This window comes from Corvus kubaryi, unplaced genomic scaffold (assembly GCF_017639235.1).
Source record: "Corvus kubaryi isolate FWS band 111438036 unplaced genomic scaffold, C.kubaryi_AGA036_p1.0 split3-73, whole genome shotgun sequence".
Taxonomy (NCBI): Eukaryota; Metazoa; Chordata; class Aves; order Passeriformes; family Corvidae; genus Corvus; species Corvus kubaryi.
In genome coordinates, this window is record NW_024582091.1 from 42,979,223 (window position 1) to 42,995,451 (window position 16,229).

The window sequence follows — 16,229 nt, forward strand, 5'->3', positions numbered from 1 at the left end:
CTCAGAGAGAAGGGCTTTGTGATGGAAGCTCTCTGTTGTTGAGGAGAAAGCACACACCACGTATGTGTAAACATATCCCACATAGTCTGTGACGCACTGATTCCCTTCTAAACATAGAGCACGTTATCAGCACTGCTGTGCATATCAGCAGCTGAGAGGCTGCTCAACACCATGTTTATCTAATGGACCATAATCATAATAGACAGAGCGACCGAGCACAATAGACAGTGAGATGTGTAACTATGTTCTGAGCTAGTACAAGTCCTTTTTTCTCTTCCCCAATCGGGGAAAGGAGGGGGTGAGGGCATTACACAAGACAGATCACACGGCTGTCCGGCAGCCACTGAACCATAGCATAAAGGCCTTGTTTAGATAAATAATGACTGCTTTACTTTATTCTTAGAACTGGAAGTCTCTAGAACTGAAACATAATGTCCCACAACTGCTTCTGGCATCTGTTTTTCAGGGAGAGGATTGGGCCATTTATAAGGGGATCCATTTTCACAAAGGTTTGCACTGTTGCAGAGAGAATTCATCTCTTCCCATCAATAGGTCCCATCCACTTACAAAGGGCAACAAGGCAATGAACTAAGAGTTTCTACACAGTGTTTTGGAAATTAACTAGGCAATCAAATCACGCGCCTTCCTCAAGCCTCTTCCAATCATCCTACAAGTGTCCCAGGAAGAGTATATTAAGCAAAGGGAAAACTAGCATCATCTGAACAGCTTGGATGTTAAGGTATTTCCTTCCCCAGTGTTTGTGGGGGTGGGGGGAGGCGTGTTTATTACTGGTTTTCTGGTTTTAACTTTATAATCAAGAACACTTTCAGAATTCAGCTTCATGGTTTGCTGGGCTCTGGAAATTAGAATGAAGCTGACATACTTCCATGTACATGCAAATGTTTAAAATTGCTTTATAAACTGGGTATCTGAAGGTGTTCACAGAAGACTTCACTTCTCCTAAGACAACCACAGCAGTCTGAAAGGAGATATTTTCCCTCATCTCAGGAAGTGAATACAAGAAAAAAGACCAGAGTAAATAATAAGGTTTACTCCTGAATCCTATCTCAGTTTCCGCTGAGAAACTGCTTTTGTGAAGCACCTGCAGTGTGAATAGTTTGTTCATCAATTTATTCCTTTTTCCCCAACTGTGACTTACTAGAAAATGGCTCATGAACTCTCTTAAATCTGTTACATATTTGACATTTATTCTAGCTCAGAAACCGTGTTAGTCTGTGGTTAGTTCATAACCTGATCATGACAGGTTTTACTATCCATTTTAGTGACCGTGCAAGTGTTGACTCCTTCCCAGAGGCACCTAGCTTCACAACCAAGTGAAGCTCACTTCAGTGTTTGACAAGATCACTCCATTGGCAAGGAGGCAGTGGATCCTACTCAAACACACATGCAACAGATGGCAGGCAGGAAGAGGGAGTGAGAGGGGACGGAAAGGCAGGGAGAGCCTCCATGTGAAGTTACAGCCAAGGAACAACATGCTGTCTGGAGGATTCTTTTGGGCAGAGGAGAAAAAGCCCAGGAAGCATGACTAAAAGCCTGGCTATGTGGGGATATGTCCAAATGAAGAGATAAGAATCAGGTAGGATGACCTATTTTGAGTGCCTGGCTTTTTTGCACTTCTGGGAAATTTATTACTGCAGAAAATATGGAGGCAAAGAGTAGTTTAATTGACAGGCTAACACTGATGGATGCGATATTCCAGGGAGACATCTGCCTAGGCAGGAGAGTGAGCAAATCTTTAAACTGACTGCACAAGTGCTTCTAAAATTTTGGCTTGTTTTTCATCTTTATAACGCTGTAAATTTTAGAATGAACTTTAAAGGGTAACCACTAGGCATTACTTGATCTACCTGCTTCACAGATAGTTTAACTAAGACCCAGGAAAGCAAGGGGGTTTTACTCCTGTCGTGAGAGGAAAGATTGGCAAGAGCATAACAAAGTGAAGGTCATTTAGGAATTCCATTTCAAGTATTTTAGAAATAAAACCACATAGTGACACCAAGCCATTCAGGAAGCTGTAATTATCTACTCTGTTTTGGAGAATACTTGTGACAAACCAGCCAGTGTTGGAAGTGGTGGCCTCAGATAAGAAAAGTCTGTAAAATTCAAGCTTCAGCAGAAATCTAAAGATGAGTCACAACCAGGGTTAAAACTGAAGCAAAAGCCTACATTGCATTAAGATTCTTCATTAAGATAAACAACCAAGACACACACAGACATACACACACACACACACACACACGCATGCGCACGGTCACAGTCGCTATTGCCTCCTACTAGGAACAGTTCAGTCTTTTCCTGATGATTTTATATACCCACCCTCTGGGGATACAGCTGACTGCTAGCAATTACCCTTGATACACCAGCAGGTATTTCCTGAGGGGAAATGACAATCCTAATAGCTAGTGACTGGTAAGCCTCCAGCTGACTGAGGCAGTTTTAACTCCTGACACACTGGGTCCTGTCCATTCACCTTATCACAAGTACTTTAATGCCTTCTTTGCAGGGAACTCAATGTTTCTAGAAAAATTTTAAATTGGTTTTATGGATACAAAACTTTGCATCTCTCATTTCCATCTGCTTCTGGTTGCCAAGCTGTAGAGCAGAAATCTGGAACAGATCACAGCATGGCTCCGCTCTCCCAGATATCTCCACTACTTAGCAAACATGAGGGGGTGAAGGTCTCTGAGGTTGAAGCATCACAAGTGGTGAGAGAGAAGACTTTCCACAAGAGTGAGAGCAAGTAACAGAATCCACAAACTTTCCCAGGGCTTCATTTTCAAAGGCCAGTGGGACTGTCTTTGCCTCTCTGCCACCCTGAGGTGCATGTAGCTGTCCCACTGCCAGCTTTGCCATGTTCCTGTGGCCTCCTCAGCCCACTCTGTAGACCTGCCTCAGGTCTGCCATGCCCAGGAACACCAGGCAAGATAAGGCTGGCCACCCTGTGTAGCTGTTCTCCTTAGATGTGGCAGCAAGAGACTGATCCCATATTAATTGGGGTTCCCAGCGAAACCCAAGCTTAGCCTCTCACCCAGGAATTTAAGTGACAACATTGATGCTCAGTGAGATAATTATCCACAACTGAAAATTTTAATCAATGGTAACAACAATATTTTAATAAAGGAAGAAGAGAAAATTCCTAACCAAGTAAAACAACTGACTATAATATGCACTACTTAAGCCACGAAGTATGACCATCTCACAGCCAGCTTTGCAAAGCTGCACCAGCCAGTTTCTTCCTCCTTCCTGTGGTAACATTTCCTTCCCATTTTGAGACTTTCAAGTTTTCCCACATAATAAGATCAGTTCAAGCTACTTCTACTCTTCTGTCTTCCTCTTTCCCACCAGCTCCCTGCTAGCTGTGTCAGTTAAGTGCTGCAGTTTCTGGTTTTTTCTCCTCTAAATAAAAATACATCTATCACTAAGAGATCTATAGGTCTTCTTGCCTAAGCAAGACTCTTAAACAGATTCTCATATTTCAAAAATTAGCAGGAGACATTTTAATAGTGTTTTCACCTCTAACTGTCACATACTTACAGAAGAAGCCATTGCCTTACTCTAGTATCCTTACTCTCCCTAGGAATATTAAACAACTATCTAATACACACTTTCTGACATTATTCCCAGAACAAACTATTTTCCAACTCATAACATGCCTTTCCTTTTCTCCGAAGTGGCTCTCAGGTACAACAAATTACATATATAAAGCTAAAGCAGCCACCTCTCACACCAGCCCTTTGGATCCTATCTGTTCTCCTTGGCAGACACTGACAGGAAGCTCCTCTACTGGGGTATATTCCTGGTGGGACGGAGAGTTACTGGAGTGCATCACTTTTTAAGTCAGTCTTCCAGTTTTTCCAAGAGGTTGTCTGTGAAACAGTCAGATGTAAGACATCACTCATCTTAGTAGGGTATTGATAAATCCCATTGAGTTCAATAAGACTTTTGCTTCTCAAGTGCTTTGGCAGTTCTGGAAACTCCACTGCTAAACCTCTCAGGGTGAAGCTAAAGAGAAGCTTCTCATCAGCTCAAACCCTGCTTTGGCATGTCTGGATCAGCTTTGGAATTTACAAAATTAGATCAGACTCATTAGGATTCTAGAAAAAAACAAAAGAAAAACTTCTTCCATTTAGTCCTCTGTTGATGAGATAAACCCATAAGTCTCCTACTTAAGTATTTTCCCTTGCAATAGCATACATAGACATACATGAGTATATGTATGTATATATATATATATGCATATATAATGCCCACAAACATGCATATGTAATACAAGTATATATAGGAAGCATGAATAAAACAAACCAAATCCAAATATTTTGAAAATTCAAATCCACCTAGATACAGTATGCAAACCTAAGGCATTGTAGATATGGCTTTTGGCACCCATTATTAGATAGCAATAGTAGAATAAATTATTTAACAATACCCAGAAACTAACTATATTTTGTGGGATTTTGTTGGATTTTGCTTTTTACTTTAGATCAACATTAGTCTGCTGCTAGCTGGATTTGTTTACTTAAAAATGCTTCTGAATGCTTTGATAGAGACAAGTGTTCTAATATTATTGCCAAATTTTTGCCAGATTGAAAATGTGCATGGCTTATTTTCCTTCTAAGACTGCACAAGAACACTATGTCTCAGGTCTCAGTTCGCAAATCCTGCAAGTTCTTGCTGATAGCTTTTTTAGAAAATTGTAGTTCCTACATGGACAAAGCACAGACCATGTCCTTACAGTGCAAAATTTCACTAGTTTGCACAACCTCCTCAGTATGTGGTTCTGAATAAATTTGTACTATATCACTGCTTCCAACACACAGTTTAGAATTGCAGTTCTAATAAAGACATAGGCACATACCAGAGTTTCCAAATATTTGCTCAAAAGGGAGCCAGAGAAGCAAAGTCTACAGCTAGGAAGTGCAATGCATTTTACAATTATTCATCCTTTTTTGGGAAAAGACTACCAACTACTAAAAAAAAGCAGTCTTAAATGGACTGCATGACTTGAATGCACTATAAGCTTTCTAGATGGCACAAACTGTCCATGTTTGTGTTTGTGTGTCAGTGTTAGAAGCACAGTTCATCTCTCAGAATCTCACAAACCAGAGCACAGAAGTGACCCAAGGGAGTGCACAAGAGAAAAGGAAACCAAAGAAAGTGGCTGACACCAATAGGCAAAGCTGTGGCAACTTTTTGATTTGCTTTAAGTAGAAGAATATAGATAGGGAAAAGCATTTGGAGAGAGTAGGATGAAGACCAAAGTCCGCTTTGTACTTTCCCAGATCAGCAACCCACACTGGTCATTCCCTTTGGGCAATTTCTTGCTGAAAAGGAGATTCCTGTTACTAGGAAGGGTTTTGAGGAGAACAATTTCAATTTCCAAGTGATATTGCCACTGATTTTTCTTGACAGCAGTGTAGAACTGTTCCCTGGCCACCCAGGAAGAATTTTCCTTCATGATTCCAGGCAATCAGTTTTTTGCTCCCTTCTTGCAGCATCAACCCAGTATTGAGCTGGCAAGCACTGAGCCAGTCTAACATTTTTGTAAAGTTCTGTGCAAAGGTGGTGGGATGCACACCAAGCTTAATAGATTGATTTAACATTAATATTTACAGGATATTTAGATTATATTCAGCTTAATGTCTGGAAGTAGACCCCAGCTGTTTTTTCTGAAAATGCTAGCAAACACTTCCCGTTGGTCTCCAAGAGTAATCTGAAGAGAGAAAAAAAAAAAAAAAAAAAAAGGCCAACAAAAAAACCCCAAACAACAGCTAAGGCAATCTCTGCACTCTTGATGTCGTAATTAAAGTCTTCCTGATCTTAATTCCTGACTGAATTGATGTTGTCCTCCCCTAATACCTGCACTAAAGAAAATCTCTTTGGACTATTGTAGTTTTGATAAAACTTTCGACTTCAGAAAAATTATTCCTTATAGAATTCAATTGTTAGTACCCATGTGGCATGTGTTAGCCTTTTGCATGAAGCTGAGCGGAAATATGGGGATACTTTTACAAAGGGGAGGAATTGCACTCTCGGGAAAAAGCAGCTGATGTGTGACCATGGTAATTTAAACATCGTTCTGGTGTTTTGGGCAACCATCTATCAAAACACAACTAATATATACCATAATTAGAAACAAGACAGTGAGATAGAGAAGGTGATACTCAATGAAAATGAAAACATTTAATGAAGATTGGTCTGTGGAGAGAGAAGCAAGGAATTTTGAATAATCTGTGTTTGTGTACACAGAAAACAAAAGAATTAAAAACACAATTACTGGCGGCAGAAAGAGTAAATACCAAAAGATCTGTAACAAACAGGCATGGTCAGAAGAAGAATGGCTAATGTCCACATGCAGTTGGCATTCAGCAGTGAGTGCAAGTGATACATCTATTATAGTGGGCAGACAACCAAATGAATATAAATTGTGGAGTGGGAGAGGATATGAAGAGGAAAAAGAAGAATGGTGGTTTGCTTTTGTTCCAAGCTATGACATTAGGCAAATTATGGAAAGGGAGGAGAATTTCTTAAGAGACTGAGAGCAAAGACTTGAGAGAAATCTCAGTAACATGAATTAAAAGTTAAAATAGACACAAATTTAAAATGAAGCCTGTACAGTTATTCCTTGAAGAGAAAGGGATTACCATCACCAGAATTCCACAACTACTTTCAACTTTATCCCTCTCCGTGAGGTTACAGTTATTAAGCTGCAGTGCATTTCTTAATGACTGGATCATATTCTAAAGTTCAGAATTACACATAGCACAGGAAATATTTATTTCTGCAGCAGTCTAAGGTTCATTGCCTCTTAGTGAAGACTTTTTATGTCAAATGACACCTTTCAAATCTCCTTCTTAATGAAATGCAAAAACAGCAAAAGGGAAACAAAAGAATGGAATTTTTTTCTGACTTGTTCAGAAATGGCTCATCTTTTATGTTCAAGTTTTAAATAATAACATAAAATCATACTGGGACAGAGACTACACCAGCAGTATTCAAGATAATACCTTTCATTTCAGAAAGGTATGAATATCTTACAGTAGTGGTGAGGCAACAATAAGAAGAACTACAATTGGAGCTAGTTATTACTGACTACTGAGATGGCCACCTAAAAACAGAGACTAGACAACAATAAGGGAATAAAGGTAGGTATTTATTTGAAGGACCTTCAAGGTACACCCTGGGGAGTTAAAAGGCTACACCCAAGATGGACCCCAAGTCATGAGTTCTTCACACTTTTATAAGTTTGATTCATTTGCATATCAGGGTTAATTGGCCAATTATATCTTCAGTTCATGATGTAATTACCCCAAGTTTGCCCCTCTTCAGACATTTTGGGGCCTGGTGTCCTTGATGTGGGAACCTAGAGAGGTTTGTTATGTCTAACCAGCATGAGAGAACAGTAGCTAACAGGTCACAAGAAACTTCAGAGTTACACACTTGGCAGTACAGTATTTAAAAAACATAAAAGCTAAAACCAAAGGCATCACTTTTCCCGAAATAATAAGATTTGAATTTCCTAAATACAGGCAGAGGTAGTATCTACTTCTGGTCATGGCAAAAGATAATAACTTCCCAACACCCATGGGAAAAGAAAGACCAGTAGAGAAGCCATGGTGAATTTAACTTCGATTTGAAAAGAGCCTGGCTCTGATATGGGAGATTGTTAAGAGAAAAGCTCTGCTACCACCTGCCCCCTAGGGTGGAAAACCTCATTTGTTTCTGCCCAAGCATAACTCAGGGAAAGGATCCCCAACCAGATCACAGTTAAAGGCTTTGGGCTGATCTGAGTAGTGGTTCCATACTAATTTCTTCCCTCCCACTCCCTCCTCCACCCTCCACCCCAAGGATGAAGGGAACTTCATCCTTCACTTGCTTTCTTCATTGCGGGGAAAACATCAGTTGCTCAGACAGAAAAAGTTTTGCCTCGCCTTTATTTTTCTTCCCTTTTTGCTTTTCCTTCTCTCTTTTTTCTCCCCTTTTTTTCATATCCTTTGTTGCTGTTGTTGCCTTTTGCTAACTGATCTTAAATAAACTTCTGATTCCCATGACCCACTGCATGACCAAAACCGAAAGGAATATTGAAATATTTTCCACAATATAAATAATACATAAATAATACTATATTTTCATAGGGTCTACCATCACACACACAAAAAAATCTAGAAATGACTATAGGGACTCTAGGGAAAGGACAAAGCTGTTGGTCCAAATTGAAGTGAATGGTCCATAGATCAGACACTTGTATCTAGGCTTTGTCCCTTCCAAACAGTTATCCTAGCTACAATAATCCAAGAATTTCAAGAACCCATTCCTCAGTACTCAGTTCTTCAAAGTCCCAAGGGTCTGGGGGTTCCAGAATGCACTAAGGAATGAAAACATATAGTAATTAGAGGAGGAAAATGTGTTACTCTTCCTCTGTACCAGAATGAAAGAGGTGATTCATTACAGAGAAAAGATTTACAAAGTAAAGCAGCACAAAGCCACATCCAACAACTTAATCTCTCCTTATGAGCAATAGTTGAATGATTTTCTAAACATTTTTCAAATCATCACATTCCTTTTTCAATCATTATCTTCTATTAATATCATTATCTTCAGCTTCATTCTTTTCTCATTTCTTTTTAAAATTATCTTTCCTTCTTTCTTTTTCTTTTTTTTAAATACATAACCAACCTTCCTGTAAGAACTCAGAGATTTTCATCCCTTAGCCAGTTGAAGCTCTGAAAATACTGAAAATATTTCGCTTTCCCAAGAACTAAAATGTTGGGAACTCAATGTTATCGTGATAGACAAATAATTTAAAATTAAAATAATAGTGCACCCAGACATTTTTGTAATGCATAACTGAAGCAGAACCAAGCTTTCACTGTAACTGTGCAGGGAGTAATTCCTTCCTTATACATATTCACATTACCTCTCAACATGCTTAGTGACACAAGACAAATGCTCCATAGGAACATCTGGAGATGAGGGCAGTGTCTTCCCAAGAAAAAGGGGTAAAATATGGCAGAATTCTCATAAAATACTTTTGAATTTGTCTCAGGATATTAGTAGCTTTTCATATGAACAGCCAATATTTGGACACATTTCAGTTTAAACCCAAACATTTGTTTAGATAATTCAGTATATCAAATTGGTTTAAGTCCACCCATGACCAAACCAGAATTCTTATTCTACTCAATTTGTAAATCTTGTCCATTATTAGACACATAAACATGATGCTTCATAAAGCATATCATAAATTTTACATCTGCAATGTCAGAGCAGAGAGAATCACAATGCAATGTTATCACAGCTACACCTGATAAGACACACATAAAAGATGAGGGTTTTTTTAAAAAAATTAGAGACCTCTGGGATAAAAGTAGTGATACAACTGATGCATGAAATCAAATACAACATTTTATCTTTTCTATTAAAGGATATTTCAACTAAGTAAATTTGGTACACTAAGAAATCTGTCACAGTGCCCACTGCTGTTTTTTGAAATTTACATAGCTGATGCACAATATGAAAGGAAAAGTGCAAGTGCAATTATGTATGCAGGTAGTATACCTGGTGTAAGCTGTAGTGTATTATAATATATTAATATAATAAAAAATCCAGAACATAATGAATAAAACCAACATTCAGATGGTTGTATTAAGTGTCCAGATCCACCATGTTCCCTGTTCACTCTGCTAAGTCCATTTATGCTCTGACTGCTGAAATTGCAAGTTGTCTTGAAAAACAGTAGAAATGCATTCAGTTGCAAGGATGAATTTTAGAACAAGGAAACTCATAGAGTTGGAAAGAATTGCTGTTGAAATAATTAATAAGACTCTGAGCAATTGAGATTCTCAGCATAAACGTGATGATATTGGAATGTGGTTAATTTTTTTTGTGGGGAGGTTATCTCATTTAATTAGGTCTTGCAGTCCTTGGACAGCTCTTTTAGATATGAAAAGGAGCACTCAGTGTTGGTATTTTCTACAGTTTAGAAAATCTGCCTGCATTGATTACAATGCAGGCATTTCCACACAGAATCTCCCAAATACCTGGGCCAAACTGGAAACAAGAGCAATTGCATTTTAAAACTGCAAAGGAGCCAAAGGAGTAGTTTCTCTAGTTACGTACTAAAGGGCACAGAGCTAGATGGGGAGCATGTGCCTTCTTATGTGTATCTGTCACTGACACAATTCAATCAAGGAAGCAGTAAACTTGCCCCATGTGTTTTCTCTGTTAATTGCTTTCTTCTATTGTTCAGATTCCAGAGGACACTGGGAGTCCCCAGTAAAGATGTGGTATGTCAGAAGGCTTACCAAAACACGTCTTTTTTTAAATGTTCCTTTCAGCAACTTGTGAAATTCCTCACCTTCGTCTTTCATTCCCCAGGGAGCAGGCTCTGAGGAAGTGGACGGCACCAACAAATCGGCTGCTTTGAAATTACAGACCATTTAACCGAGAAAACTTGAAAGACATAATCTTTTCTTCTACTGACCTTGCGGTTCCCCCATATGAGCCTACCACCATTGTATCTGCAGTTACAGATTTTGGCTGTCACTTCCTCCTATATTTTTAACAGATGGGTTCATTTGTTAGTATGCTTTTTCTCATGCCTGCTTTTAATTTTCCTCTTTCCCCATCCTCAAAGCACCAACTTTATATGTAATGTTTCCTCTCTCAGAGACACATCACCCTCCACAGCCCTGCGGAGGCCAAGGAGTCTGAGACCTCACTCTACCACCATGAGGAGCGTGTCAGCTGCTCTGCACCAGGGAAGAGCTTTCTGTGAAATACAAAAAATCCTTCCCAGGGGACAGTGACGTGACAAGAACAACTCATTGTTTTGGGTTTATATCCACAAAAGGGTCAGTTGTTTTTTTAACATTTAAATATCTTTCCAAATGATTGACAAATTAAATGTGCCTCACTGAGTAGGAGGTCAACCCTAACATTCAAGGTACAGGATTTTACTTGCAGGTAGAGAAAAAAAAAATATTTAGGGTAATAAAATCTTCATTAACTAAGTACTTTCAGTAGAGTCACAGAAGTAAAACTTGGGCAGCTATTAGCAATCTGACAAGATGCTGTTTATTTAGGTCAGGTCTTCAGAGTGTCTGTTAGCCCTGTAATGATTTGTTAATATCTGTAATTTTCCTTAAGGCTAAACAAATGAGGAAGCCATCTTGTTTTCCACATCATTGGACCTAGCATGCTCCAGCAGATTACCATGGCAACCAGAGCAAGTGTGCCCAGTGTGAAGGGAACGGTCTAGGCCTCATTTCCTAAAAGCATGTTCCTACTGAGGTTGACTCACCAATTAAAAGACTTTTCTGTCCTCCAGGGTTTCGGGGATGTAAATAGAGACGTGAAGCCCGGCTGATCAGCTGCTTTACCTGATCTAGCCACTCTTACCAATTGCCTAAATATAGAAAAAATATCCAGCAAGTAGGGAAAGAAGAATTTCTGGAATTTCATCAAGGACTGGGTTAATCCTAAAATAAATAAATAAATAAATAAATTTTTTTTTTTAGATAAAGGTTGCTTTGAAAAGTGCATTGAGACAATTCTTGTGATTTTGTGATTGCTGAGTAAACAGCTTGAACAGGGGGGTGTTCTCCAAACCTTGGAAGATGCTCATAGTGCATCTTTTACAGCATCAACAATAACATGTTTTGTCATCAGCCCTCTGTCAGCGTGTCTGAGTCACACACATTTGGTATAAGTGAGGATTAATTATAGATCTAATGAAAAAAAAAATATGTGAGACTGTGGGATGACTGTTCCAACATAGCTTTTAGGCATCATTCATTTTCTTATGATCAGCTGCTCACAAGTTGATTTTATTAAACAGAACTAAATTTTATAAAGAAAGGACAGCTTTATAGTACCATCAATTAATGAATTGTCTCATCATGATATCAGTTTGCTTAGCACAAAATTGTGGCTGCAGCTGATTCAAACCAAAAATTTTCTGTAATATTTTTTTCCTATTTTGCTAGACTGATTTAGAAAAGAAGATAGAATAAATTGAGAAATGTGACAGAACTGCAAATATTAGCAATAAAATAACATTTTGGTCAAAGTGAAATAATTGATTTAATAGGTAGTCATTGTCAAAATGTAGATCAAGTACTGAAAGAAACAGTAACACTACACATTGGACTCAGTATAAGATCCATCTTAACACATTCACCGTTGATCACGTAAATGTCACTTATTGGAGAACATCCATTACAAAACTCCAAAAGCCTTCAAAACCTTAAGAAATAAAGGGCTAGAACAGCCACCAGAGACAGAACACTAGTAAAAAACATCTCTGCATACTGCTATCCTGTTTGGAAAAACACTGAACACACAGTAGTTTTCAGTCATGAGTTTCTGAACAGCAGTAAATCCAAAATTGTATCATTCTGTTCCTACTGAGCAAAGAAAAACCCAGCATTATGCTTATTTAGTACATTCAGGGCATGCCCTTATATGTGAGATCAGTGTAAGACATAGGGTGAAGTAGACTTAGCGTACAGACCCACATTTTGTACTGTACTCCAAATGAAGGACACAAAGCAGAAAGGTGGATCTGTCTAGAGCACCAAGCCCATATCTCTCCCTTTTAAGATGCATGTAAGTCCCTGTCAAATTTTTTCGAAACATATCTTCTATTAATTTCCTTTAGAATCTCAGGTGGTTTTGAGTCCTATTTAAATACCTAAATACTTTGCTGACTTGCTTCCAAATCACAGTAAGTATACTCAGAATCCCAATTCAGAAAAATAGCTGCTTCTAAACTAATAACATTAACACCACTCTATTACTCTCCATAGACCATCACTCAAAATATAATTCTGCCCATTCCATTGAATAAATGTGATTCCCTGTTATTGAATCTAACTAGCTAAATATATTCTGTTTAAGAGTTATCTTGTAGATAAACTCAGTAACTGCCTGCCTTGGACAATCAACAGCAAATTGTGGCTATGGTTTTAGCTCACTAAATAATCAGCATTTCCTCTAACAGTTTCCTAGACACAGTGCTGTCCAATTTGACAGAGCTCATTAGTTTTCAACTCTTGAGGAAAACAAAGTGTTGCTATAAGAAAATTTCTTGAAAAGACCAGATAAAAATTCTATTTGCATGTACCTCTGTGTGTTGGAACTGCTAAGACGACTTCTTGCCTTAAAGAAAAATGCCACATTTTAAGAATTACTTTAAAATACTGCATTTTAAAATGGAAAGAAACAATATAGAAAATATATAGCACCATATAAAAATGATCAATTCTGACTTGTAATATTGAGTTCAGTTGTGGTCGACTCACTCTCAAGAAAGATAAAGCAGAGATTGATGAATTTCAGAGTAGAGATAGAGGTAAAGTGGGATTTATATTGGATGAGAGATTAACCCAGACAGAACAAGAGTAACAGGAGACTTGATGGAGGTATACAAAATTGCTACTAGTATAGTAATAAACTGATCAATCTCTCCTTTTATTAAACTTGTCCCATCATATAACAACATAGGATTGCAAATTAAAAGGCAATACATTCCAATTAGAAAGAGAAGTATTTACTTATGAGAGACATAGCACTGTGCAAGGTCATTAAGTGAAATACTATGGATAGAGTTGAAAAAGAAGGCTAATGTTACAACCATTAATACCTTTTGTAGACATGAAAGTCATCATAAATTAGTATTAATCCTTATGTTATGGGCTATATAGAAAATGCAATTTTTCCTTATATAGTTCTACTCATCTACTGCCATGGTTCTCTGACAAGGATTTTACCTCCCTCTGTAGCATCTACTGTCAGCTACTGCCAGCTTATTCTTTATAGATTTTAATTTTGTTTCACTGCCTACTGGTTGTAATTATCTCAGATGCATGAAAATAACATTTTATCAACTGCTTTTTATCCTTTTCCATTTGGCAAACATTGGTTTCTTGTGTGTGTTTTGAGCCAAACTGAGATCAACACATCTGTTTCAGTTTAATATCTACGGTTTATATAACAAGACCTATGCAGTAATATGCTGTCTTTACGGTGGTGTTTCCTAACCAGTGAAATCAGGCCAAAACACCTATGGCATTTTAGAATTTTACAGATTATATATAGAAATCAAGGCCTTGATAATATATCTCCGCTAAAAGATACCTTTAGTCATGCCAAACAACCTTTTTGTTTCTTCCAGCATTATCAATTGCTCAGGAAATAGTGTGCTTAGTTAATTATTGCTTTGGAGTAGGCAGATGGGGTACAAATAATCTCAGTTCAAGAGTTGCAGAAGTAATGTGAATTGTTTTCTTTTACAAATTCCCAGTGATGAAGTATGCAACTTAAATAAGAAGGATTGGGTACTGCTTTTGGCATCCTGTGATACCATGAATAGCTGCCACTGAAACCAAGAATCCTTCAAGTGACATCCATTTGCAAACCTGCCTGAGGACACATGGGTTGAATTTGCTTCGAAGAGATGCAACAAAGCACAAAATTCCAGTCTGCTTTCAAATAATCAGCCATAGTGATAAGAGTATTTGGATCCAAATATAAATTGTCATCAGTTTTTAGATGTTTCATCACTGGCTTGAAGTTAAACCCATACCACAATAAATAAAAAAAAGCAAAACTAGTAAGATTTAGACTTATGGCAGCTTTGCTCAGATTATAGTGTCCTTATGTCAGAACCCCAAGGGCATCCACAAGTCTTGTCCTGATGAAGCCTGTCACTATCACCAGCATGATCCTGTTCAGACCTTGTGGGACAGTGCCTAACTGATGAGCACCCTGCCTCTGTGAAGGTCACTTTTGATTCCAGACTTGTCCTCCCTCTTGAAGGGAACTTGTTCTTGCTGCTCCCTGACCCAGACATGTCTTTCTAAAAATTTAAACATGGAGTTTATTACAACAGTGATTTTCGCTTGAGTGAAAATTTCTCTAACCCTCAGTTCTGTGTATTTAGTTTGAGTTCAAACACCCACTTGTTGTCTTCCAGTGTGGTTTTTCTCTGTGCACCAGTTTGTGCTATTCTGAGTAGTGGTACCCACCAACAGAAAGCATTTATGACAGTGGTCAGTTGAAAAATAAACCCCCAGTAAATTTCCAAAGACAGTCCAAAAGTACAGATGTTTTCTACAACCAACCCAAAATGACTCTTTCTGAAAATCCTTTTCAGCTGGTTCCTGAGACTGTGATAGGCAACACAGACAACAAAGTGAGAACCCCTTCCCTTACAATAGATTCTTCGCCCTTCCCTGCAGCTCCAGAGGAGTTTAAATTGTTTGGTCGTCAAACTATTAACTGGATAAAAATATAACTTCTACCCTTTCTGCTCAACCTGTCTCACTGTTAAGGAAAAAGCTTCAAAACTCGTTGGTTGGAAGGAAAATACAGAAGAGAAAATGTTTATTCTACAGCTTAGCAACAGATTTCAATCAAACAGTCCTGGCTTTTGGACTATTCTTCAATAATACCTTATGATATCTATCAAGTAACTGCTTAATGCAGAATATACCAATAATATTTGAAAATAGGGCCAGTTTCCTCCTTGTGTCTCTTACAACTCAGACCAAAAATCCTCTTCTAATTATACATTCAGTGGATCACAAACCAGTTAATTTGTTTAGTGGCTTTAGCTCTTATTGTATTTCTTTGTCAGAGATGTGTTAATCTCTCATTGTGGTCACACCACAAAGATGGTACAGCTATAACTTAAGGAGCTTCATAGCAGTGGTAAGGTATCTGCATTTACTTCATAATAACTATACCCTCTGGGCCTGCTCAAAGGCCAAAGGCTACCTCACTGTAACTTAAGGTCTTTGCATTTTTCAGGATCAGATCAAAATCTCAGTTGTCCACATAAGTGATCAAGAATAATTCTGATTTCAGTTGTGGAATGTGTAAAGAGAAAACTTAAGACCACTATCTTTCTAAATTCCTAGAGCTGGACTTCTAGACTTAGTTGTAACTCAGAGGTCATTCTTCACTTGGATGTTATGTGCTGCGTTCAGTCTGCATAACTTCAGCTGTAGCTTTTCCAGTACTGTATTAGGAGTTTCAAGTTCAAAGGATTCTGAGTCAACAGGATGTTGCCTTCTATTTCACCACAACACTTTGGAAAACTTATCCTTTCATATTCAGTATGAAGATGGTGTTTTTCCATAATCCAATTCCAAAAAAAATGGACTTCCAGAGGTAATGCTAGGAACTATAGCAAATTTTGGAGCTAT

General features: G+C 38.1%; 1 long non-coding RNA gene across 1 annotated transcript; it reads left to right on the forward strand.

Moving 5' to 3' along the window:
• Nucleotides 1-542: 542 nt before the first annotated feature.
• LOC121659221 lies at nucleotides 543-14,622 on the forward strand. The gene is made up of 3 exons (XR_006014213.1): nucleotides 543-739; nucleotides 10,688-10,871; nucleotides 14,324-14,622. It is a non-coding gene; the product is annotated as an uncharacterized LOC121659221 (long non-coding RNA).
• Nucleotides 14,623-16,229: the final 1,607 nt, after the last annotated feature.